This window comes from Condylura cristata, unplaced genomic scaffold (assembly GCF_000260355.1).
Source record: "Condylura cristata isolate star-nosed mole 26May11 unplaced genomic scaffold, ConCri1.0 scaffold00039, whole genome shotgun sequence".
Taxonomy (NCBI): domain Eukaryota; kingdom Metazoa; phylum Chordata; class Mammalia; order Eulipotyphla; family Talpidae; genus Condylura; species Condylura cristata.
The window spans coordinates 8,179,393-8,202,917 of NW_004567140.1; the positions used below are offsets into that span (position 1 = coordinate 8,179,393).

At 50.6% G+C, this 23,525-nt stretch overlaps 1 protein-coding gene across 8 annotated transcripts in view; it reads right to left on the reverse strand.

The window, feature by feature from the left end:
• Positions 1-23,525, reverse strand: part of ZNF536 (zinc finger protein 536) — a 411,449-nt gene that overhangs the window by 351,049 nt on the left and 36,875 nt on the right. For 7 of the 8 annotated variants that reach the window (XM_012733183.1, XM_012733185.1, XM_012733184.1 and 4 more), the window contains exon 2: positions 11,691-11,760. The exons of the other annotated variant lie outside the window; for it this stretch is intronic. The gene's annotated coding sequence lies outside the window, so the exon portion shown is untranslated. The remainder of the gene's footprint in view (positions 1-11,690; positions 11,761-23,525) is intronic. 8 annotated transcript variants of the gene reach the window in all.

Consider the following 23,525-nt stretch of genomic DNA (forward strand, 5'->3'; position numbering starts at 1 on the left):
AAAAAGCCGGGGGGGCAGAAGGGGGGCAAACACCTGAACTCCACCAATACCTGGCAGCCGCAGCCTTAAGACATAGAAAGGCAGGCAGGTGTAATAGGAACTTCTGATTCCCCACCACGCTAATAACAAATAGCTATTAATAACACGTCTAATCACAAATGCCATTTCCGATATTTGGTGCTGAAAGGTTTTACCTCATCTAAAGAAGAACTGGAATTTGACTGCCAGAAACTGATGACCTTTTATCCTAAACTGTGCATTGAGGGGGCTTGTTAAGCTCATTAGTGTTATATGGTGAATTAGATTAGACATTTTATGATTTTTCAAAAAAAGCTTTTTTCATATAAAAAAGCAGCAATTTCCTTTTTTGACATTTTTCATTTTTAAGGTAATAAAAATGGCACATGTGTACCGTGGCATAATGGATTAATTAAGGAATATTATGTTTATCCTAACTCTTAACCGAGTTGTACATCTTCATAACTCACTCATAAAAATTAATGCATTATCTTATACCATGGAATGATAGAGCTTCTATTTTTACCAAACCTGCTCAGAATACATTGTTCTAAATTGGATTATTCTGAGAAATAGTGAATACCATATTCTGATATCATCAGTCCAAAATTATATTGTTATTTTAAAACATTATATTATTATATAAAAAATCAAAACCTTCTTCCTACTGTGGCTTAGAATTTCAGGCTATTCTTGCTCTTAGAAGATCAAGCTGCCCTTCCACCTACACTCCCAGGCAGTCTATTTTATATCCTCTCTCCTTCACAATGGATTTGTTGTTTAAAAAACACATGCATTGCATCAAAGAAGCACTGGGCAATATTTTTTGGCTATTTCTTTGTGTCTTGATGGTAGATGTGAATATAAAAGAATATTCATGCAAGATTCATAAAGGCCCAGATTTCTAAATCAACAGATGAAAAATCCCTAAAAATAATAATGTCCAGATGTTGCTTATTTAAATGAGCTGTTGCCATTTAATGTTGCCAATCACAAAAGTGATAGAATTTGTGAATATCAAGGTATTCATAATTTACAGAGGATTATAATTTTTTATCAAGGGAGCATCCAGGGCGATTAAAATCAGCCATTTCAATAAATAGAAATGATTCTCTCACGGAGGCTACCTTTATAACCTTGGCCCCTCACCACGAAGCATACACTCACACTGCAGATTCTCTTTCTTTTCCAGGCCCCCTTCAGGGGAAATGTAACTTGCCAAGCCTAAAACGCAGATTGTTTTTAATGCATTAGAACTCCAGAATTGGAGGGATTCTAAGGAATCATAGAGGCCTAATTTCTCTTTTTATTGGTAGGAAAATTGAGGTCGAGGAACTCAAAATGTTTGGTCCAATGTCTCTCAGCTGAGCAGTAAGAAGCTACAAGAATCTGGTCTTCTGAGGTCCGGGCTGGGCTCGGTCGGCCCCCTGGAGTGCAGGCTCCGTGTTAGCGCGACCTCAGGCCACCTGTGTCCCCACAGGCACTGCTGTGGGAAAAGACACATCCCCGGCCCCTTCCCGAGCCAGCAGGCCTCCAAGCCTGGGCCTGGGAATCTGTCCTCAGAGCAGGATCCCCCGACCACTCCTGCACCACCACTGGAAGAGGTTCCCTGGCCCCACGTCTCTCAGATTCCAAGAGTTTCCTTGGAGTAAGACAGGCTAACAGAGTCAGCAAACCTCTCTTCGATTGCTGAATACGCAGGAGCCCATACCAAAGCACTGAGTTCCCATGGAGTGGCCAGCCAGAGCATCTGTGTCTGAAAGACCGGCAGCCGCCTGTCAGACCCAAGACTTTCCTGTTAGAGGCTCCAGTGCCTCATGCTGGGCCAGCCCAAGGCCCGTCTGGCGCACTGACGGCAAGCAAGGAGCTCAGGGCCCTGCTCAGCTGGTGACGGGGGCATAACCCACAGGGAACATGCCCCCTCGGTCCCAGGTGCTGGGTGACCCAGAAAGTGAGGTGCTACAGCTCTGATTTCTAACGGGTGTCCAGAACCAGCCCACTGCTCTAACGGGAGGACCTGGTAGGCTTCCTGGACACGAGGTCCATGTGGAAAACACCCCTAAAAGGGAACCCTGCAAGCTACCTGCCTGGAGCCCCCCGTGTTGGACCAAGGCCCGACTCACAGACGCTGTGTGTTAGCCGGGGAGGGCCGGGGGTTCGGCACCGTGCAAGTCGTCCTTACCTGAGCTGACATCTGCTGGACAAATTCCATGGGCTGTCTGCTGGCCTGCTCCCTCAGCTACACCCCTGTGCCCCCCTACAGAGGCGATGGAGCCCCCCACACGGGCCCCCACAGCTAGCGCCATGGCTCCGCTGGGAGGAAGGTTTGTCTCCTCTCTCACCAGACGCCACCCCTTCCAAGGCCTGAATTGAATGATCTCTTTAAAGTTCAGTCATAAAACTCTCAAAGGTTGAAAAAAGAAGCGACTTGGGGTTATATTAAGTTATATTAAGAAAAGCATTTACATAGAAACTCTGTTAGGAAGGATGTAAACTTTCCCACGCATGTCTTTGCCGGCAGACTAATTGTATCTAGAAAGACTTTGGTAATAAGGTGCCTAATCGCATCACAGCCGCGTTCGTTTACGAGCCCCAAGGACTGAAAGCTGAGAAAGGAGCCCGACAGAGGAGATGCGCGGCCTTGCAAGGAGCCTCAAGATTTTAGAAACCTAGGGGGGAGCAGACTCCCCCTGGTCCCTGGGAAGCTCTCCGGAATGGGGCCTCGTGCTGATGTTGGGGTGCTGACCTTGTCAGCAAGCATTTGTTCAGTGAGCTTTGTTCTCGGTCTCCTCTTGCCTGCTGCCAAGCAAGCTCCGACCTCCCAGGCCTGAGTCAGGTCAGGGGAGCCCAGTGCCAGGACAAGAACTGCAGCGCCCCACCCCCAAGGAGCCCAGATCCACCAGGAAGATCACACGGCCTACCCCTCACCTCTGACCCACACACACCAGCGGAACAGGGAGAAGAACAAGTTGACATGATGTTTCAGCAAGCGCCTGCTGTGCTGGACACATCCCTGGACCCCCGGGGGTGAGGCAGAGCAAGCTGAGGGCTGACCCAGCCAGCACTCCCCGGTGCAAAGCAGCAGAGACATTCCCCTCACCCCCTGCCTGGCTAGCCCAGAGGCTCCCAGACACCTCTGGAAGTGCAGGGCCAGGAAGAGGGCCTCACCCCAGAGGAAACTCACTGGAAGCCTGGGCCGACCAGGGCCAGAAGGACAGTCACGGTGACCTCCAGGCAGCCAGGGGCCCTGCGCCCCGTCACCGGGTCCAGGCCTGTCACCTGCGCCTGCAGGCCGATGGCGCCCCGCTCTGCTCTCCTCCCCGAACCCCATCAAGTCAGTCTTGGCCATTGACTCCACTCCCTCACCAAGAGCAGTGCTCCGTCTTTGCAGCCTCACCAACTGCCACTGTCATCCACACTGCCTTAAGTCGGGAGGCAGCCTCAAACACGTGGGATACACACAAAATGGGAGAAAGGCAGCACTTAGTGCAGGAGGTCGCTGCAAGAATTCAATGAGATCATACATAGAAAATGAGGACAGTGCCTGGCACTCGGGGAAGTCACTAGGCACCCACAGCTGCCCACATGTGATTTCACCACGAGCCCAGATGCCCAGCGCCAGGCAGGAGGGTGAGGCCCCCAGGAGGGTGAGCATTTCCACACGGACAGAGGCGCAGGGCAGGATGATGGGCAGAAACACCACATCTGGCAGCAACGATGACAAAGGAGCCGCTGGAGAACATTCACCATCCCCGAGACTGAAAGTCTTGTCTTCATTTCCGAGGTTTGCAAACATGTTTTCCTACCCACAAATCTTTTCAAATGCAACTCACCAGAGAAGCTCGCTGGAGACCACAGGTGGAGGGGGGCCATGCTGGACAGGGGGCCCGTGGGGCCCTAGGCCTCGGCTCCCACTCTCTGGGGGTCTCTACACTGGCCACTGGCTAAGCCAGAGACACTAGCCCACGCGTCTCAACATGCAGCCCAGCAGAGCCAGCACTACCTCGAACTTGATGGAAATTCTCAAATTTGGACCCCACCCCAGATCTGAATCATGAAATCAGGGTTGGGGCCCGAGGCTGTGTCTCCCCTTCAGGGGCCGGAAGCCCTTGGCTCACCGTCCCCACCCCCGGCCCCTGCGGTTCGCCCCGCTAGCGGTGGGCAAGAACGACACCTGCTCGAGTCACACTGCCGGGGTCACCTCGAGTCCCAGGTGTTTAAGGAACAGACTCCGCTGCCGAGTCCAGCTCTCTCGTGAGAGCGTCATTTTGTGTGATTCACTGTTCTTAGACATGAAACATTCCCCAGCTGTGACCACACAGAAAACTTGATTACCTTCCTGCAGTATTTGACAAAGGAAACAGGAAGGAGTTGGGGCAGGGAACAGGCAACTATGTGCCTGCCATGCACCCCAACCACACACACAGACATACACACAAACATACACACAGTGCTACCTCTTCAGCCAATGCCCCCCGCACCCCATCCCCACCCCCGAGCGCCTAGGTCCTCAGTGAGGGGTCTCCTCCTACCCACTGGGGCTAAACACGGGGCCAGGATAGAGGTTTAGCAGAAGGAGAGAAAGAGGCAGGTGGAGCCAGAAGAGGCAGGAATTCCTGAGTGAGGCGCATGTGTGGGCCCAACAACGACCACCTGCTGGCTCTGGGCAGCAGAGACCAAGATCAACACCAAGACCAAGACCCACACTTAACCCTCAAAGAGAAAAAAAGCCACCAATGACCCCGTTTCTCAAGGCCGGGGCAGCCGCCACCCTTCCCACCCATCCCCAGGGGGTGCGATGAGCAGACCAGCCACCCCTGGCAGTTGCCAGCCCTGTGTGCCAGGCATCGCTGCCAGCTTTCAAGCATGAAACTCAAAATCCAAAGTCATCGCTGCCTTTCTTGCAATGGGCTAACACGCCAATCACATTATCATCCAACAATTTAGAAGATCGAACTTTCCTTGGTGCATAATGAATTGAGCTCGAAAACTGCAAGACTCGAATGCCCGCTCTGCTGGGCTGAGAGCAGACAAGCGCCCACTCAGTGACACAGCGCTGTGCCTCACGCTGGCGCAGGCCTGGGGCAGGGCTGTACGCGCCCAGGTGTAAAAGGGGACCCACGTCTGTTCACTTGAGGCTCCCTGAGCCCCTGCCTCCCCATAATACTCAGACAGGGAGGTTATTTCCATATTGAACACAAATAAGTGAAACCAACTCCGACTTTTCTCTCCATTGAAGGAAGAACAGATGACTATCCACGCTTTGTCCTCTGGATGGAGAAAGGCTCCTGGTACCAAGAGCACACTCCCTGGTGGGCAGAGAGGGTGGTGAGGAGGGAGGGACAACCGCCTGACCCCTAGCTACAACTGACCATCTGCGCCCAGGGGGCGAGGGGCCACCCAAGTCTGCCAGGCTCAGCTGCAGGTGTGGGAAACCAGTGGACAGGCCGCCAGAGCTGCTGGGCTCGGGTTTGGGACAAAATGATGTGCGACCACAGAATGACAGGAGGAAAGTCCAGCAAACATCCTCCTGCGTCCCCCAGATTTCTCTTCTCTGGACTAGGGCAATGACTCACTTTTTTGATGTAAAAAGTCCCGAGGAAGTGCGCTGCCTGTAGACACACAGGCTTGCCTTTGCAGGCCACGTGGCCACGCGGCCTCCGCCCCACGACCCAGCTCGGCCACTGCAGCCGCCGGAGACATAAAAGCAAGGGAGAGCCGTGCACCAAGAAAACTTTATTTACAAACACTGAAATTCCAATGTCATATTTCTCACGTGTCTCAAAACATTATTTTTTTTCCAATCATTTTCAATCAATCCTACTCTAAATTTACATGTAAAATGTAAATGGCATTCTTAGCTTGCAGACTGGACAAACGAAGCAGACCACAGTCCCACTAGGAAGGCTGCTGGCAAAAGACAGAAAACAAGTGTTGGCGAGGATGCGGGGGGAGATGGAAACCCTTGTGCACTGTGAGTGGGACGGCAACTGAGGCAGCCAGTACAGAAAATAGCATGGCTGTTCCTCAAAAAATTGAAAATAGAAATGCCATCAGATCTGGCAATTCCACTTTGGGGTGCACATCCCCAAGAACTAAAAGCAGGATCTTGAAAAATGTTTGCATGCACATATGTTAGCAGCAGTCTTCCCAATAGCCAAGAGGTGGAAGGAACGCAAGGGACCATGGGTAGAAGAATGGACAAGCAGAATGTGGAATAGATGTGGGGTGAGGGTGGGGGATGGTGGGGATTCTATTCAGCCTTAAATAGGAAGGAAATCCTGTCTCCTGCTACAGCCTGGAGGAACCGTAAGGACACCATGTTAGCAAAATAAGGACACACCCTGTGTGATTCCACACCGGATACCCAAGATAGTCACATGCACAGAGACAGAAGTAGGGAGAGAGGGAGGGGGGCGCTGTGGTTAAATGAGGATGATGTTTACTTGGGACGGTGAAGACATTCTGGAGGTGACAGTGGTGATGCTCAACACCAACATTAATGCGCTTAATGCAGCTGAACAGCCCGCTTACAAATTCCATGTTATGTGTATCTCCGAAGGTTTTTAAGTTTGTTTGTTTGGTTGGTTGGTTGGTTTTAAGATTTATTTATGCATCCAGAACTGGGGTACAGGCCAGAGGGGCAGGAGCAGTGAGAGGCTTCACCAGAGATAGAGTGGGGAGCAGAACAGGCCGACTGAGAAGTACACTGCTGAGCAGTGGGTGGGCTAGGAGAGGTCTGCCGCGCCCTATGGGTCACCTCCAGGACAGGCGGGGATCGAACTCATGCCGAAGCTTCTCAGTGCTGTGCTTTAACCCACTGCGCCACCAGGGAGGGCCTAGTTTTTGAAGTTTTTATAGGAAGCAGGCAGTGTGCCCATAGTTCACCCCTCCCTGACACAAGCATCGAGCCGCACATAAACACTCCCCAAAAGCAAAGTGGCGGGAAGGGCATCTGAGTTACATGTGGAAGGAAAGAGGCTCCCAGGCAAGTAAAGAGTTCTGAGGCCTCGGCCACTGCCCGCCCTGGGGTCAGTAACCATCTAGGCAGAGGCAGGAAAACAGAGTTAGGAGGCCGGGGCCCCAGAGCTCCAGCCACCTGCAGGCTCGGGCCAAGGAGCCCACCAATTTATGTGTGGCCACGCCCGGGGCAGCCCTAGTGCTCTGTGGCCCCAGGAAGAATGGCCAGGCCACAGGCACTTGCAGGGCTCACTCACGAGCACACCCTCCTTGGAGTGGTCAATGATCTTGTCAGGGATGGAAAAGTTCAATGACTGCAAGGGTGAGTTTAATTATATGTTGTCGCTGACTAGCGGTGGTTACGATGGTACAATTACACATGTAATTTATCAGCAAGATACTTGCATACATAATAAACCAAAAGCAAAACATTAAATTTCAGTGGATGCTAAAAATATCCCATTGGGCCACAACATGGAGCAGCCTCGCTTGCAACGGGGTAGAAGAGGAAAGCCAGGGGCCGCCTCCCTCCTCCAGTCAGTCGGCTGTTCCCACCCACCGTGGTGACCACATGGCATCTGGCCCAGGAATGCACTCCCCAAACCCCGACAAATCCCCAGCCCCCAGTGGTGTGTCAACAGTGCTCCTTCACAAAGGAAACGGATAGGGAAGCTGACTTAGGACAGTCACCACCCTGCTGACAGCCTCTTAACTTGCTCACTGAGGTCCCCAGGGCTGCTGAGGAGACCACAGGCCTGGCCATGTCTTGGGGTTCCGAGCTCCAGGATGAGTCTGGAGCGGGGAGCCGGGGGCGGGGGGAGGCCAATGATCAGAAAACAGTCTATATTTTCATTCATCTTGATGAAAAGGGAGAAAGGGGGAAAGATGAGTAGACAGAGAACATGCAGATCATCATAACAACACACTTATCAAATGTCCACTTGGAGCCAAACTTATTGGCAGCTCTTCCGGGAGTGGCCGGCTGGACTGCTACCACCATTCCCCACTTGCACACGAAGACTGAGGCCCAAGAGGCTGGGGTCAACAAGCCACGGAGCCAGCATACCAACCCAGAAAATCTCAGAGCCCCAGGATTTTCTGCTGTGTCCCCAGGCTCAGAGGTCATTTAGGTGAATGACCTCTTCTGTCTTATGTTCTTCCCGACATTGCTGGGGGCCCACTATACAACAGTTTAAAAGTCGAGGATCAGTGTCTTTTTATCCTTATCACTAGGATAAGTGCCCCAGTAGGTAGGTTCCCCCAGGCCTGGACTGGGCATGCCCACTGGACGCGGGCATCCTCAAGAGGGCCCACGGAGATGGGGCATGTGTGTCTACAGAGAACAGACAACAACATGGAACGCGCTGGAGTCTTGCCCAGCAGACAGACAACCAGCCCTCCAGCCGGGAAGTCTCCTGAGCCTCATGAACTCCTTGTCCACACCCCACTCGGAAGGGGGTCGCCCTCCCGGGCCCCTCCTCCCTGGCTTCAGTCCTGCTCACCTATGCGTGTACCCATGTGGATTTTTAAAGAAATGTTTACAAGGCATCCCTGTGGTTTCAGCTTACAAAGAGTACCTGGCACTGTCCTAAACATATTTTTTTCCTATTCTAAAAATAGATGGAAAAGAAGAAATAAATGTTTCTATAATTGGTCATTTTGATATATGTACATATATTTGGAAGGACAGGAGATGAAGAGAGAGTGAACAACGGACTTTCATTTTGCTTTAAGGCTTACACAGAGCCTCACCCGTCCACCCACCCATCACCCATGCAGCTGCCCACCCACACGCCCCTCACCAAGCCCCCACCATCCACTCTTCCAAGGACCAGCTGCGGACCCACTATGTATGTGTCGGCTGCACTCTGGGACTCGCAGGTTTGTATTTTAGTAGAGGGGAGAGATTCGAAACCAGGAAAAGAGTGGGCCAGCAAGAGTCTTCCTGCACCCAACATCTGGATCCTAAAATTTGAAATGGATTGAAAATCCTACCATGAAGGTAGGTTGAGAGTCACTTCCTCATGTCTTACCATCAGGATTCGTTGTAAAAGCAAACAAGAACGTCTTCTATGGAAATGCTAACTAACAGAACAAAAATGTATTCTAGTGTGGCAGAATCATGTGAGGGCAAATACTACAGGCAATATTTTTGTGACAAAAGCTTTATTTCTCATCTTCTCTACCCTTGATTTAAATATATACATGTATCTGGGTGCACACGTATCAGGATTCAAGTATTTCAATATAAATTTTGTATTCAAAATACTTTTCCTGATTTCAGCTGATTGCATATTTCCAACCAATGCTGCAGCGGTAATTTTTGTTCTGAATCAAAAACAAGGGTCTCTTGTTGAGTTCCCCCCCCCCTTTCTCTCTTCTCTGTCTTTCTCTCTCCATCCCTCCTTCCTCTTGCTCTCTTCCTTCGTTCCCTCCCTCCCCTCTGTGCCCAACTCCACTCCTTCCTCCCCCTCCTTCCTAAGAAGCCCAGATATTGGAGCTGCTTTCAGAGCTGAGTGCTATCAAGGGCAAATCCGTCTCTCCCGGGTGCTTTCCCCGCAGGTCTCTGGGGCGGTGGGCCAAGGTGCCAGCTAAAGCTACATAAAGGCGCCAGGGTAGAAGGACAAACCTTCCCACTTTGATTTGAGTGTGTAATTGTTTGAATACGTCTTGCCGGCACGACAATAATGTCATCTTCGGTTGACACAGATTTTCAACCCTCTGAAAGGTGGAATGTTATCAATCACGGGCATGATTATAATGGGATTTAAGTGGAAGACGCTGAGATTCAGGCCCTCGCTCGGGCCGGGCTCTGTGGCAGAGTCTGGAGGGGAGTGAAGGGCTGTGTCCAGCCAGGGAAGGGTACTGCAGGAAGCCACCACGCACGCACCTCCCCCCCCCCAACACCAGGCGTCCCAGGAAGCACCACAGGACTCTGGAATTCCCCACACCCAAAAACATCTGCTTATGTTCCCATTATATTGGACTGGTGGTTCTAAAATAGGGACGACTGTGCCCCCCAGGGGACATTTGGTAATTTTTGGAGACACTTTTGGTGGTCACAGTGAGGCGGGGGATGGTGGGTACCACTGGCATCCGGTGGGAAGAGCTTAGTCTATGCACACTGCTGCGCCCAGGACACGTGGCAGAGAGGGCCCAGCCCAGCACTGCTGCCCTGGCCCAGAAGCCCTGCCTTAGCCGCGTGGGGGGGGGGGGAAGAGGGGGTGTCGCAGCTCTGGAGAAGTGGGGTCCGGACAGGGCCTTGCAGGGAAGGGACACTCGCCACCCCTCCTGCTCAGCAGCAGTCCGACCCAAGCAGGTGAGAGAGGAGAAGATAAAATAGAGGAGGGAATAAAAGAGGCTTTGAGGGAAATTACTTACTCTTTTGCCTTTTGATCTAAAACACACTTCCTTATTACATGTCAGAAAAGGCTGGAAACCCAACAATTTTTTTTTTCTTCAAGGCAAAACAACTCAGGCCCAATAAAAACAAAATAATCTCCCTGGAAGATCCCTGGGACCGGCCAGCCTCCTGCCTGACAAATCACAACAGTGCCTGCAGATGTCAAATTCATCCACCGAGCCCAATCACATGCTCGGATTACTAAGGCAAGGAATTGTGAATTTCATTAAATATGTTAAGGGGGAAAAAATCAGCTTTGAAAAATAGTAATCCTGTCTTTCAACAAAAATATTATAGGAAGCTATGAATTTGGTAGATCCGAATAGGATGTTGGTACATGTTTTACTAAGGTAATATAATGGCACACTATTATTAGATCACATTAATCATCACTGTGCCAACGGCACTGACAGCCCCACTGAAAAGGATTGAAAGGCCTGGTAATGGATATAAATTACCCATTGTGTGATAAAAGGATTTTTACTAAGAAGGTAAGAATAAAACAGCAAATTTCTAATATAACTGTTGTGTAAAAACCAAAATAAAAGTAATCCGCGGTCAGTAATATCCACAAAATCAGAAGTAAGCACTTTTCCAACAAGAGAAAGTCACAATAAAAAAAAAAAAAAAAGAATGTTCCGTAAAATATAAAATTAATTTCTGAGTGCATAATTCCACTATCAATTCCCCTGGTTTCCACAGTGACCTCTGAGGCCCGTGGTCAGGAGAAGGTGGCTTTGGCTAATTAGATACGAGGGGGACTTTCCACTTAAGGTGAGTGCAGGTACAAATACAACCTCGGACCTTTCGTTCGTATTTTATTTTAAGTTTTTATCGGCAAGCATGGCCCATGAATGAGTGTGCAGACTGGAGCCTGACTGAGTGGCCGACATGGAGCTGCTCTGGGCACTGCGAGACCCAGAGCCGCCGGAGAGGAGAGGCAGACAGATGACCGTGTGGCTGCACAGGCCACGTGACTTTGGGCAGCAGCCCCACCTGCACACAGCTCCGCTCCCAGGCTGCTGGCTGGAGGCAGCAACCGCTGAGGATAAGCCACAGAAGCAGGGGATGCCCGCTGCAGGCTCCTCACCCTGTCCCGAGACCTCGAGACTGGGCATCACATACTCATCCCACCCAGAAGCCTCGGGCCACATGCTGGTCCCAGAGCCATCGAACCTGGAAGTGTCTCAGCACCCACCTCAGTCCACAGAGGCCGGGACCTGGGGAGCCCTTCAAGAGGGCATCCTGTCCCGCCGACAGACCCACAGACAGACGCCATTTCACAGAACCACAAAACAAGGCTCCTTACCGGGCGAGTGTTAGAGCCACGGATCTCCCTCCCGGCTGAAGTGTCTTCTTAAAGCCAAGGTGGGCAGGAACTGCAATAATAAGACCTGTTAGAAATTCTCAGTGTGCACAGGGGCTTCCACAAGACAGATACATTGCATTCATCCAAGGCAACAATTTGCTGGGTTAGTTGAGAATCTAAAAACATTTAATAGCCCCACTGCCCCAATTCATCAAGCAATTTAAAAAATGGTAACTATGTGACCTTTGCTGCAATAAACCAAATTTGCTCAGCTTCTTTTACTGGGAATTGCCACCTGCAAAAAAGAAGGGGGTGGAGCTTATAACCATCACTTGGATGGGACAGAAGAAGCAAGAACAGCAGTGAGTGTTCATTCCTCTCTCTCCCTCTGTGTCTCCCTGCACACCCCACTTTCTCTCTCTCCAATTCTAAACGTGGGTTCCTTTCTCTCCCTGATTTCCAGCGCTCCCACATTAGACCACAGTTCCACCCAAATCTCAGCAGCACTGGCATTCGGGCCAGGCTGCGTCCCAGGGCCAGGACCAGGACCGGGAAGCTGCTCCCTGCTCAGACACGTGGCACCGATGTCCTGCCTGCTGCTTTCGCCCGGGGAAAGCAGCCGCCACCTAGGTGTCTCACTTTCTTATCCTGTTCTAGAACATCTCATCTGGGTGGCGGCAGATAAGATAAGCCGCAGGAAGAGCAAGATGCCTGCGGACTTAGAATCTCGCAGCACTCCACCCAACTCAGAGACTGGTTTCTGGCAGCCAAAGCCCTGTTTGCTGACTGTCAGCTGAAGTGTTTCCTCGAAGTGCCACGGGGACATGGCGACGTGTAAACACATCCTACCTGCCTCCTTGAGGTGGAAAGTTAGAGCCTGCCTCTCCGCCACCTGCAATAAGGAAAGAAACGCGAGGCGGACGCTCTCCTCTCTCCCTCTCTCTTTCTCCTTCAATTTTCTTCTGTATCGTGTTCTTTTCTGTCTTATGCAGCACGATTAAAATCCAGACATGGGAAAGCCGGGCGTTCTGTGTGCTTCCCTGCGTCCTGCCCTGCCTCTGTAGGCCAGGCCCAGCGGCCGTGGGCCGGCAAGGATCTGCTCTGCACGGGAGACTCCCGTCTGGGGTGGGGGCTGCAGGGAGCGGGGCAGACTCAGACTTTACCAGGCTCGCGCCTTGGAAACTTTTAGGATTAATCCCCCGGGGCCGTTCACTTAGCAGCCCCGTCAACTCCAGTGACAGGGTGAACAGCTTGGGCGACTTCCAGGGGGAGTCCCAGCCGCTTGCATGATGGGCAGCTATCCGCCCGCTGCTCCCTGCCGGAACCGCCCGGGACAGTGCCCCCTCCGTGCCCTATGGAATGACTGGGGCTGGGGGCAGTAGCCAAAGGTGGCTGGCCCCTCCCAGCAAGCTCAGCCCATAAAGCTTCCCCCTGGAAGTGCACAGGAGCCAATTTAGGGATCGCGCTGGAGCCTCAAATGAGATCGGGGTAGCACCAGCCAGGCAGGAGATGCTCCTAGCCTCGGAGGTCACTCCAGGCACTGTGGGTGACCAAGGGGCCCCGGGCTCTGAATTCCGAGTGGGAAGGAAGGAGAACACCAGCACAGCCACCCCACCGTCCTCAAGGGAAAGGAGTAAAAAAAATTTTGGTGCAAGTAGCAACTTGCATTGAGACCATGCAGCGGGCTGGCCAGAACCACGTCACAAGGTTTCACCCTTCTCCACAGGGAACCCTGCCAAGGGGAGAGGGGAGCCCCCCAGGAGACAGGGCCCTCAGTTTTCTGGGAGGCCACAGGTCCAAGGCAGGATTGACAAAGGCAGCAGAATACACGCAGGACTCAGGAGCAGGGGGCAGGCCCCCACCAAAAAATTCACCCCCACGCCGAAGTTTCAACACCTCGTGCTGTTGAAATCCATCCACCTGCTGTAAACAAGGACCTTTCTCTCCCCTTTAAACACAGGTAAGGCTCACAAGCACCATCCTCAGCACCCCAGCGACCAGGCCCTGCGGCAGACTGGGGGTCAGGACTGCTGGGAGAACCCAGAAAATAGGAAAACGCCCCTTCCCCATGGCCAACATGGTGCCTGTGTGGCCATCACACACTCTGCAGCCTAACAGCAGGGACGTGGAAGGAGGAAGGTGCAGAGAGAAGAGAGAAAGCAAGGGGGTCCAGCCAGCCCCACCCCCACCGTCTCCCCAACCCCCCTGCCAGAGTTCTGCTCCATCACTGCTGCCCGTGGGCGCAGAAGCAGGGCCCAGAAAGACAGGTGCGGGAGCAGGGCCATCTGCCGAGGAGTCTGGGCAGCTGGGGCAGGTGGGAGCCGGAAAAACAAGTTTCCTTCCAGAAAGACTTAGGAAAGCAGGTTTAGGGGGAGAGTCAGCCCTTGGTCTGCAAAGCAGGATGGCAAACCCGGGACACATCTGGGGCTGCCCGGAGTGGTCGGCGCGACCTCCTCTGTGGGGGTGACCAGGCCCGGAGCCAGCGTGGAAAGTGCCTCACAGAGCAGTGTTCCCCTGCCCGCCCGAGCCTGAGCCTTGCCCCCGAGGGCACCAGCAGCGACTTTCCACAGCTCAGGGGCCCCTCCAGCCCCACTGGGGGGACCCTGCTGAAGGAATGGAGCTTCAGCTCTCCAAAAGGAGGGGACCTGGGCTAAGAAAGCTATCTGGGGAACTGGGAGAGAGCCTCGAGGCATCAGTTCCTCACTCAGCCTTCAACTGTGTGCCAGGCTCACTTCTAGGTTGCCACCCAGCGACATGTGCTTCTGCCTGTGTGAGACTTTTGTTTTACTGATCAGCTTCAACTAAGAGATGGATGATAAACTCTAACAAGGAAAATAAAGCTGGGGGGATGATCACTATCAACAGACTACCATGGATAAGGTAATCAGAGAAGATCCCTCTGAAAAGGTGGCGTCTGTAAAAGGGCCAGAATAAGGGGGTACGTCCTGAGGAAATCTGGGGCGAGCCTAACAAGCACAGCAAGCAGTGAGTGCAAAGGTCCTGGGGCAGGTAGGGGATGGTGCATTTAAGGGACAGCAAGAAGATCCATGTGGCCAGCATGGGAACAGGGAGTGTAGAAATGGGAGAGAATGCTCTGTTCAGGATCCCCATACTTGCCACGTGTGTGAGAAACTTGGGTTTTATTCTGAGCCATTGGTGGGTTATGAAGGGAATAGGGTGATCTGGGCTTATACTGTAGAAGAGTCGCTCTGGAGAGAGAACCAGAGGGAATAAGAGTGGAGGCAGGGAGGCTACCCCGGGGAAACAGGAGGCTGGCTTGACCTGAGCTGGGAGCTCTCGTGGCAGCCAGAAACAGGCAGATCCATGGTGCCTTTCCCACGGAGCCAGCAAACCAGTCGCAAAGGACACTGGGATAAGAAGCCATGTTTGCTCATCCTGCCAGATCTAGTGGCCCAGGGACCAGCTCCCAAACCAGCCCCAGCCCAAGACTCAGGTGCCCTGACCTCGGGGCCCTGGCGGGTCATTCCTAGAGACACAGCTGACTCCCCTGGGGGCCTGCCCCAACCCCTTCCTGCTTGGGGCCTCACACGGGGCCACCCCCCGCCCTCATCCCCCAGGGTCAGACACCAGACAGCTGCAGAGCACAGCCCTGGCCTGAGTCTGGGAGCCAGACCCAACTTGCCCACACCTCCGCTTGCTCCTTCTGCCTGCTGACAGGCCTGGTGCTTCCTCCTATGGGCCTTCCTGGTACACCCTCCTCTGAGGGAACCATGAGGAACAGCCGGACTCGCCCAAGGCAGCCTTGTCCAGGTCTGCTGGCCTCCCCACAGGCTTGCTCCTTGGGTCACCTCGGGGCCACTGCCCTCTCCCTGGGGTACCTCGCGGCCACTGACAAACAGTCACTCTCTGCTAACTTCTGCCAGAGCAGGTGCTAGGGAGCTGTTATTCAACAGCCAGAAAGAGTCTCAAAGCAGCAAGCAAACGCTCAGAACCCAGGCAGCTCTGTCCTCACCTACCAGCCTGCTCTGCAGGGCCCCGCGCTGATCTGGGCAGCTGGGCCGCCAAAGGCAGAAGGACCTGTGTGCCCATGGACATGTGTGTGCATGTGTGTGTGTGTGTGCGCACACGCTGAGGTGGGTGGCAGCTGCCAGCCTGTGCAGAGCCCAGCATCCCAGGAGGCAGCTGAAAGCAGAGCCCAGACATGCTTGCAAAGGAAGCCTCTTCTTTCATTTTAAAACAAAGGTAACTTTGATGGAGAAGCTATTTGATACCTGTTCCATCTAAACGCTTTCAGGATACACAGACATCAGACGCTCACAGGAACCCAAGACCCCGCAACCCCGGCACTGGCCTGGCAAAAGGGGAGTGGAGAGGCTTCTTCCCGTCAGCCCTCCGGTGCATGTAAGAATACATGCTTTAGCATGAAAAAAAAGCCAAGATGCTGAGAGCCAATCAAATTACTTCCCTGTCTCTTTAATAAACAAATCCATGTGCACATTAACAGTGTTGAAAATTCAATTTAAACTCTTTGTCTGTTGCTGCTTACTCTAAAGATGGTCTTTCTTAAACAACAGAACACCAAGGAGTCGTTAGTGCTCTCTCTTCATTACTTCAAAAAACCAATCATTAGACACCAGAGTATATACGTAATTAGAAAATCACTTCCTTTGCAATCCAAGCTAAGTAGTTTACATACTGTAATTACAGGGACAAAATCAATTTTTAATCATTTCCCTGATTGGGCTCATCAGCTCTGTGGGAACATTGTAACCTGCTTGTTGTGCAAAAGCAACATCTGGGCTAAAACAATTACCCTTTGTTTGCTACAATATTCCTTAAATCTTTTTGCTTGCATAAAAAAATGAAAACATGAAGACAAGATATTGGGATGTCTTTTTGTCCTTGATCAACATATATCCGAGAGTCCTCCTCGTGACGTGAGGAGATGCTCCCCAGAATTTACGGTTGAACAGTACACATCCAAGGAATGTATTTTTTCAGTGAGATAAAAGTATCTGATTGTTTTAAAGATCCATTCAGCTGCCTAATTGTTCCATAGCTAACACATGGTATTCAAACAACCCACACATTACAAAAGCTCATCTGGGTAATCACGGGCAACTATTATTGCGATGGTTTACACTTTTCTAATACAAATGAATGGATTTTATCAAAATTTAAAAAAAAAACGAAAAAGCTGAGTATGTGTGAAAAATAGTTGGTATGAGTTGGCAAGGCGAGGCTAAGTATTTTGTTCTCTTAATAGGAAATGACCTCATTTACACTGGAGTAATAATTAGTACTGCTTCACTGACAGTTAAGAAAAAAAACTTTCCCAGTATAATAAGGCAGCATCTCCTTTGTTAGGAGATCTACATTGATTATTAACCCTTGCCAAGAAATTCCAAGTCTAACTCTACGTTCCACTGGACTCAGGCTTGCTGGCAAAAGATAAAAATAACTGTTTTGGAAACCGCTGCCTCTCACCCAGATTTCCAAAGTTTTGCCTCTGAGCTTTTAAGTGACAATCTGAAACACTTGGTGTCCCTTTGAAGAAACACAGAGAGTCCCCAGCACCCCACCCCACAGCCACAGAGCTCCGGTCGCCCCATTCTCCCCTGGTGGCCCTGCCCCTCCCTGTCCTTTTGAAGTTTGTTGGCTTTGATTTTCTGCTTGCCTGTCCCCCAACCTACAATTAATTCATCGTCAACACAGCCCTGAGAAGGGGGCAAGGAGGGAAAGTGAAGTTAAGAGGGGAGATTTCCCCGCTGGTGATTCAGCGTGGGCTGACGGCAGGAAAGAGACAGGTACACTTGAGCCGCTGATGAAACATAGGCCAGGAAACAGCCATCATTTATCTATCACAGACCCCAGTCATGGGATGTGTCATCCACCTCAGCACTCCTGAAACCAGTGACGACTGACATGGCTCTCTCCAGCCTGTGTCCCAACCGTTGCTCCGCGGAGTCCATTCACCCCCGAGACAGGCCACTGGGGTGGAAACTGATCCGTGTTCACTGGTAGGGAAACCGAGGCGCTCCCTCTGAAGCGACTTGCCCAACGCTAAAAGCACGTAGTGATGAACCTGCCGTCACTCTGGGTTCCGACCCCACCGCAGGGGAGCAAACCTGTACATCACAGAGGTCCACACCATGGGCACCATCACTCCGTCTGGCATCGGAGAGCGCCGTCCCCGGGCGGCCGGGCTTGCCCAGTGGCCGCTGGCCCCAGCCACCCAGGTCCTCAGGACCACACTTTCCGCACGCAGACCTGGCACCTCTTAGCCCTTGGATTCCTGCTCCTGCCCACACGGTGGGGGGCGCTGACGCAGGACCAGGCGAGGAAGGGGCAGCAGCCCTTGGGCCAGAGGCGCAGACCATGAAAACACTCCCCACAGGGCTCAAGACCTGGGCGGCAGGACCCGGGTCCAATGCCAGCGGCCGGGTGCCACTTCGCCCTGCTCCCGGAGCGCCAGCTCTGCCCAGAGGCTATTTTCCCTGAGAGCAGTGTCTGGCAGCCACTCTGATGTCTCTGCCCAGCCTGCTTTTGGGGCTCACTCCACCATGGGAATGCAACCGCCCCAGTTCAGGATCTCCTCGGACAGTAAATCTGTGACAATTCTAGCCCCAGAAACAGAGTGAAGTAAAAGACAAAACCCAGAAAACGACCAATGCTTTGTCAGTTCCTAAGCTACAAATGTTTACCCCTTTATAGAAGACATTTCAAGTCACCATCAAACCACAAGGTATCTATGTTTTTTCCTAGAAAAGAAACCCGAAATACTGGTGTGCAGGGGCCTGGCCTCTGTTTCGTCTGCACTTACTGCAGATCCTGGGCTTGGCAATCGCCAGCTTCACTCAGGGCTGTGCTGCCCAGCTTGGTTGGTACCAGCCACGTTTGACCACCCAGCCCTGGAACTGCCAGTGCAAACTGACAATGCTGAAAGTAGGGAGCACACTTGGAAGAATGGGAAATTTCTCATCTACATTCTTTATACTTTTTCACATGCTGAAATGATAACATTTGGACATATAGAATTAAACAAAATAGTTTTAAAATCAATTTCACATGTTTCTTTTACCAGTTTTTAATGTGGCTATTAGATAATTTAAAATGGCATACATGACTGGCATTTGTGACTTGCATTATATTTATCTCGTACAGTACCAATTTACAACTGAGCAAAAAAATAAAAAAGGAAGATAGAAAAAAATAGGGCATTTTGACAGTGGAATTTGGCCATAACAAAAATTCACTGGCTCTCTAAAGCAGATTTTTAGAGAAGATGTATTATCATCACTATCACTTGAAACACTGGTTCCATAAATATTCTCCAAAGTCAGAATGAAAACTATACAAGTTCTAACTGAAGTGTCAAGGGATCTCCTTTCCAGATGCTGTCTTTGTGTTTTAGTTCATTTATTTTTAGTTTTATAAGTTGGTTATTTAGGTAACACATGCTCATTTGTAGAAAATTTGGGACATACAAGCTCTCACAAGGAAGAAAGTAGCAATCCCTGATTTTACTTGCTGGTGAGATCACGATTCACGTTCTGGTGCATTTCCTTCTATGCTTCTGTGTGTGCATCCAGCAGGTGCTCAGCAGATGCACCACTGGCACACATTTTATGAGTATCTCTCAGTTCACCTGTGCTGAAACCTCAGGTCCCAGATTAGAGAAAAGCCACTGGCTGAGATGGTTGGGTTCCCACAGGTGTGGAAAAGAGGGGGTATTCCAGAAGGAAAAGGCAAACCACACAGCGGGAGAAAACTTTGCCTGGTATCTCGAATATACAAAGAACTCAACAGTTTGGTCAACGATAAAAAAGAATGGGCTGAAGGATGACCATCTACCGGAGAAGACCTACAGATAGCAAGTCGTGGAGTGGTTGCCATCACCTGACACTAGGGACCTCCAGTCCCTACCAAGGTGGTTGAACACCAACACACTGACAACCAGCAAGCGCTGGGATGTGGGGCACAGGAGCCTCGGCTGGCTGCAGGCGGGCAAGCAGAGGACGCCGCGGAAAGGCGGCCGAATCCAACGTCCTCCATTACCCAGTGATCCTGCTCCTCATTATTTACCAGAGGAGATGAAAATTTACATCTACACAAAAACCTACACATAGATGTTTATAACAGTTTATTCTTAACTGCTGAAACGTGGGGGTGACCAAGATGTCCCTCGATAGGAAATGGACAAACTGTGGAATGTCCTGACAACGGAATATTAGTCGGTAGTAAAAAGAAATGTGTCGCTGGCAGCCCTGGTGGCCAATCAGCAGTGCATTTCAGGGGATCCCGCCTCTTCTGCTCCCCACTCTGTCTCTAGAGAATCCCCTCACCCCCACCCCAGCTCTTGTGTACATAAATAATAAAATATTTTTTTAAAAAAAGGAAAAGAGGCCCTCCCTGGTGGCACAGCGGGTTAAAGCACAGCACTGAGAATCTAAAGCCACTTCCGCATGAGTTCGATTCCCACCTGCCCCGGAGGTGACCACATGGCGTGGCAGACCTCTCCTGACCTGCCCGCTGCTCCCCTCAGCAGTGTGTTTCAGTCGATCTGCCTGTTCTGCTCCCCACTCTGTCTCTGGGGAAGCCTCTCACCGCCCCTAAGCCTCTGGCCTATCCCCAGTTCTATATGCACAAATAAATAAATAAATAAATAAATAAATAAATAAATAAATAAATAAATAAATAAATAAATAAATAAATAAATAAATAAATAAATGAATGAATGAATAGATAGATAGATAGATAGATAGATAGATAGATAAATAAATAAATAAAAAGAAAAGAAGTGCATGATGAAGCCAGCGTGAGACCTCATGTCAGAGCCTCTCATGATATCACCAAATGACAGAAACCCACCCTGAAAGATTACACGCTGCAGAATCACAACCTATAGCATTCTAGAAAAGACAAAATATTGGAGGCAGTAAAAACTAGTGGTTGCCAGGGCTTCAGGGGAGAGAGAATTGAACAGGCAATGCATAGGAAATTTCAGGACAGTGCAACTACTCTATATGATACTGTAATGGCAGCTAAATGTCATTATACAGTTGTCTAAACTCCTCAAATGTACAGCAAAAAAAAAGTGACCTCTAAATGTCAACCATGGATTTCAGTAAAAAATTATGTATCAGGGCCTCCCTGGTGGCTTAAGTTAAGTCAGTGCTAGTAAGCTATCACCAGCCACCCCAAATGAGCTCAACCCCTGAGCTTGATCCCAAGCCCCAGAGGTGACCCACATAGCGCGGCAGACCTCTCCTGACCCGCCCGCTGCTCCCCTCCGCAGTGTACTTCGTCCATCTGCCTGTTCTGCTCCCCACTCAGTCTCGGTGAATCTTCTCACCAGCCCTGCACCTCTGGCCTGTACCCCAGTTCTGTACAAATAAATAAATAAATAATAAATGTTAAAAATAATGTATCAATGTTGGTTCATCAACTACAACAAATGCACTTCACAAAATAAAAAAAAAGGGGGGGAGGGACTGCAGAGAAGGAGAGGCATGGGAATTTGGCACTCCTGGCTCAGATTTCTTGTATACCTAAAACTGCTCTAAAAATCAAAGCTTACTAATTTAAAAAAGAAAAAGGGAACAGAAAGAAGAGCTTTGAGGAAGCCTGGTGGACCCCGCTGGCTGGAGTATTTCCACTTCTGAAAAGCAGGAAACTCTCCAGTGCTTAGAGATTTAGGCTCCTTCAGAAGCCTTCTGGCTGCCACTTCTCTGACGAGTTGATGTCCAAAAATTTCCCAGCGAGGCTGTTCGGGCAGTTCTTCAAGAAATGCGCTTGGCACAGGGCGCGTGTCCCAGGGGCTGGAGACCTCCGGCAGCCTGACACGGACTCCTGTGTGTGCTCCTGTGGCTGCTGTCCAGTTCACAGAATGGAAACCGCCTTGTGGCTCTGGAAGGAGCCAGGTCAGCCTGTCTGGCCCCTGGCTGGGACAGGGAAGGGGCACCGCACAGCCTTCGCCCCCCAAACCCCCACTGACTCCCCCATGCTCGTGCATGGGCAGAAACCTGAATGCCCCAGAAAGTGCCTTTTGGGGACCCGAGAGAGGCGGCGTGTTCAAGTGAGTCGCCCCCACCCCGCTGGCCACCAGCAGGAATTCAGAGGGTGTCGGACATCACAGGAGGGTCTCTGTCTGGACACGGGGTGCCTCAGAAGCAGCTGCCCGAGGGAGACCGGCCCCTCCAAAGCCTAACCCAGGTGAGCTCCCGCTCCGGGGTATTCTGGAGAAGGCCAAGCAAATTCAAGGACAGAGTGACTTGGAGGCCATGTGAAATATTTCACACCTTTCCTTCTGATTTTGCAGAAACCAGAAGAAACAGTAACTGCCAAAGCCAGGGGTCCCTCAAGTGTCCCTCATCCAGAGCCAAAAACCCACAAAGATGACAGATGAAAAATGACAGGGAGCGTCCAGGAGCATGTGGCCCGTGGGTAGAGCTCGCCGTGAGGGCGCACTGGGCACGGAGGTCCGAGAAAGCCTGGCCCTCTCCCACCAGGCTCAGAAGCGGCACCCGCAGCCCCCACCGGCCTCTCAATTAAGTTTCTAGTCCAGAAAATTCAAACCGAGCTATTCACAGAAAAGAAAAAATAAATGTCCTTTCCTTTTCATCTTCCAAGCCTTTCCATTTTGGTAAAGATTTTATAAACATTCTTAGAAAGAGTATATTCTCTCTCCTCTGCCCACAGGTAACAAGGGATGGCAGATGTTTCAGAAACAGCACATTATAAAAAAAAAAAAAATCCAATGTCACTAAAACCAGAATGGAAAATGTTTTATACATTAACAAACATTGTAATGAATTTGCACAACCTTAACCGACTGTATACCCAGCATAATGAAATGGTCTCCATCCTTTCAAAGAAAAAAATTACGTATGCTAACACATAGCTTTAGAAAAGCATTGTTCTTAAAAAAAAAAAAAAACCTGCATTTTTTTCCCAGCTACCATGTAATTTGTGAGATGCATTTTTAAATGATCTGCAACAGCAGCGGCTTCATCAGTCAGATGATACCGATAGATAATTCACCAAACCGTCACATGATCTTCCATCACTCTAAAAGACGCGAATATATTGCCACAAGCTTTGGGAATAATGGGTGCACCTGTTTACGGTGTCACCTCTGTTTGCTAATTGTCTCCTTGAGCTACATTTTACTTCTAATGCATTTATTTTTGACAGGCAGTGTCTATTTAGAAATCACATTACTTCAAGTGCAATTGTTCTTTTGTCTATCAAGTAAATGAAGTGTTGTTATACAGATTTCAGGTTCTGATTAGTAAAGTATCAGAGCCCCAAAAAGGTCAATCAGTTATTTACCTGAGGTAATAGAAGGATGACAGACATCTTGAATATTCTCCAGCTCAAGCTATAGGCCATTTTATTATAATTACTCAACTCAGCCCAACTTAAACATACATTCCCGGGGCTGGCAGCTAACGTTGCCCTCTGGACTCTGCGCCAGGGGGCAGGAAGGCTGGTGTCTGTCAACCCTGGAGTCACAAGGTCGAGCGAGGAGTCCCTGAAAATGCCGTGACATAGCCAAGCGAGGGCCTGGGTGACCTGGATGATCCACCCATTATAATAGGCGTTTTTAAATAATTTTCAGCCACCTTACTCTCTGGGCCTGATTTGACACATTTCATTCAGATCAATCGGAAGGTATTTCCAACCCATCTGTGGAAAATAAGCATGGCCGAGTGTAAAAGTTCAAGCCCCATAAAGCCTGGATTGCTTCAAGCCCTCTCTATGGAGCCAGCGGCCTCCGTGACGTCTGAGGGAAGCCCCCCAAAAGGCGGAGTGCTGGCCCTCTTTACAGCAGGGGGGAGGCCCACGTAGGTTGAGCCACCAAAAGATGTT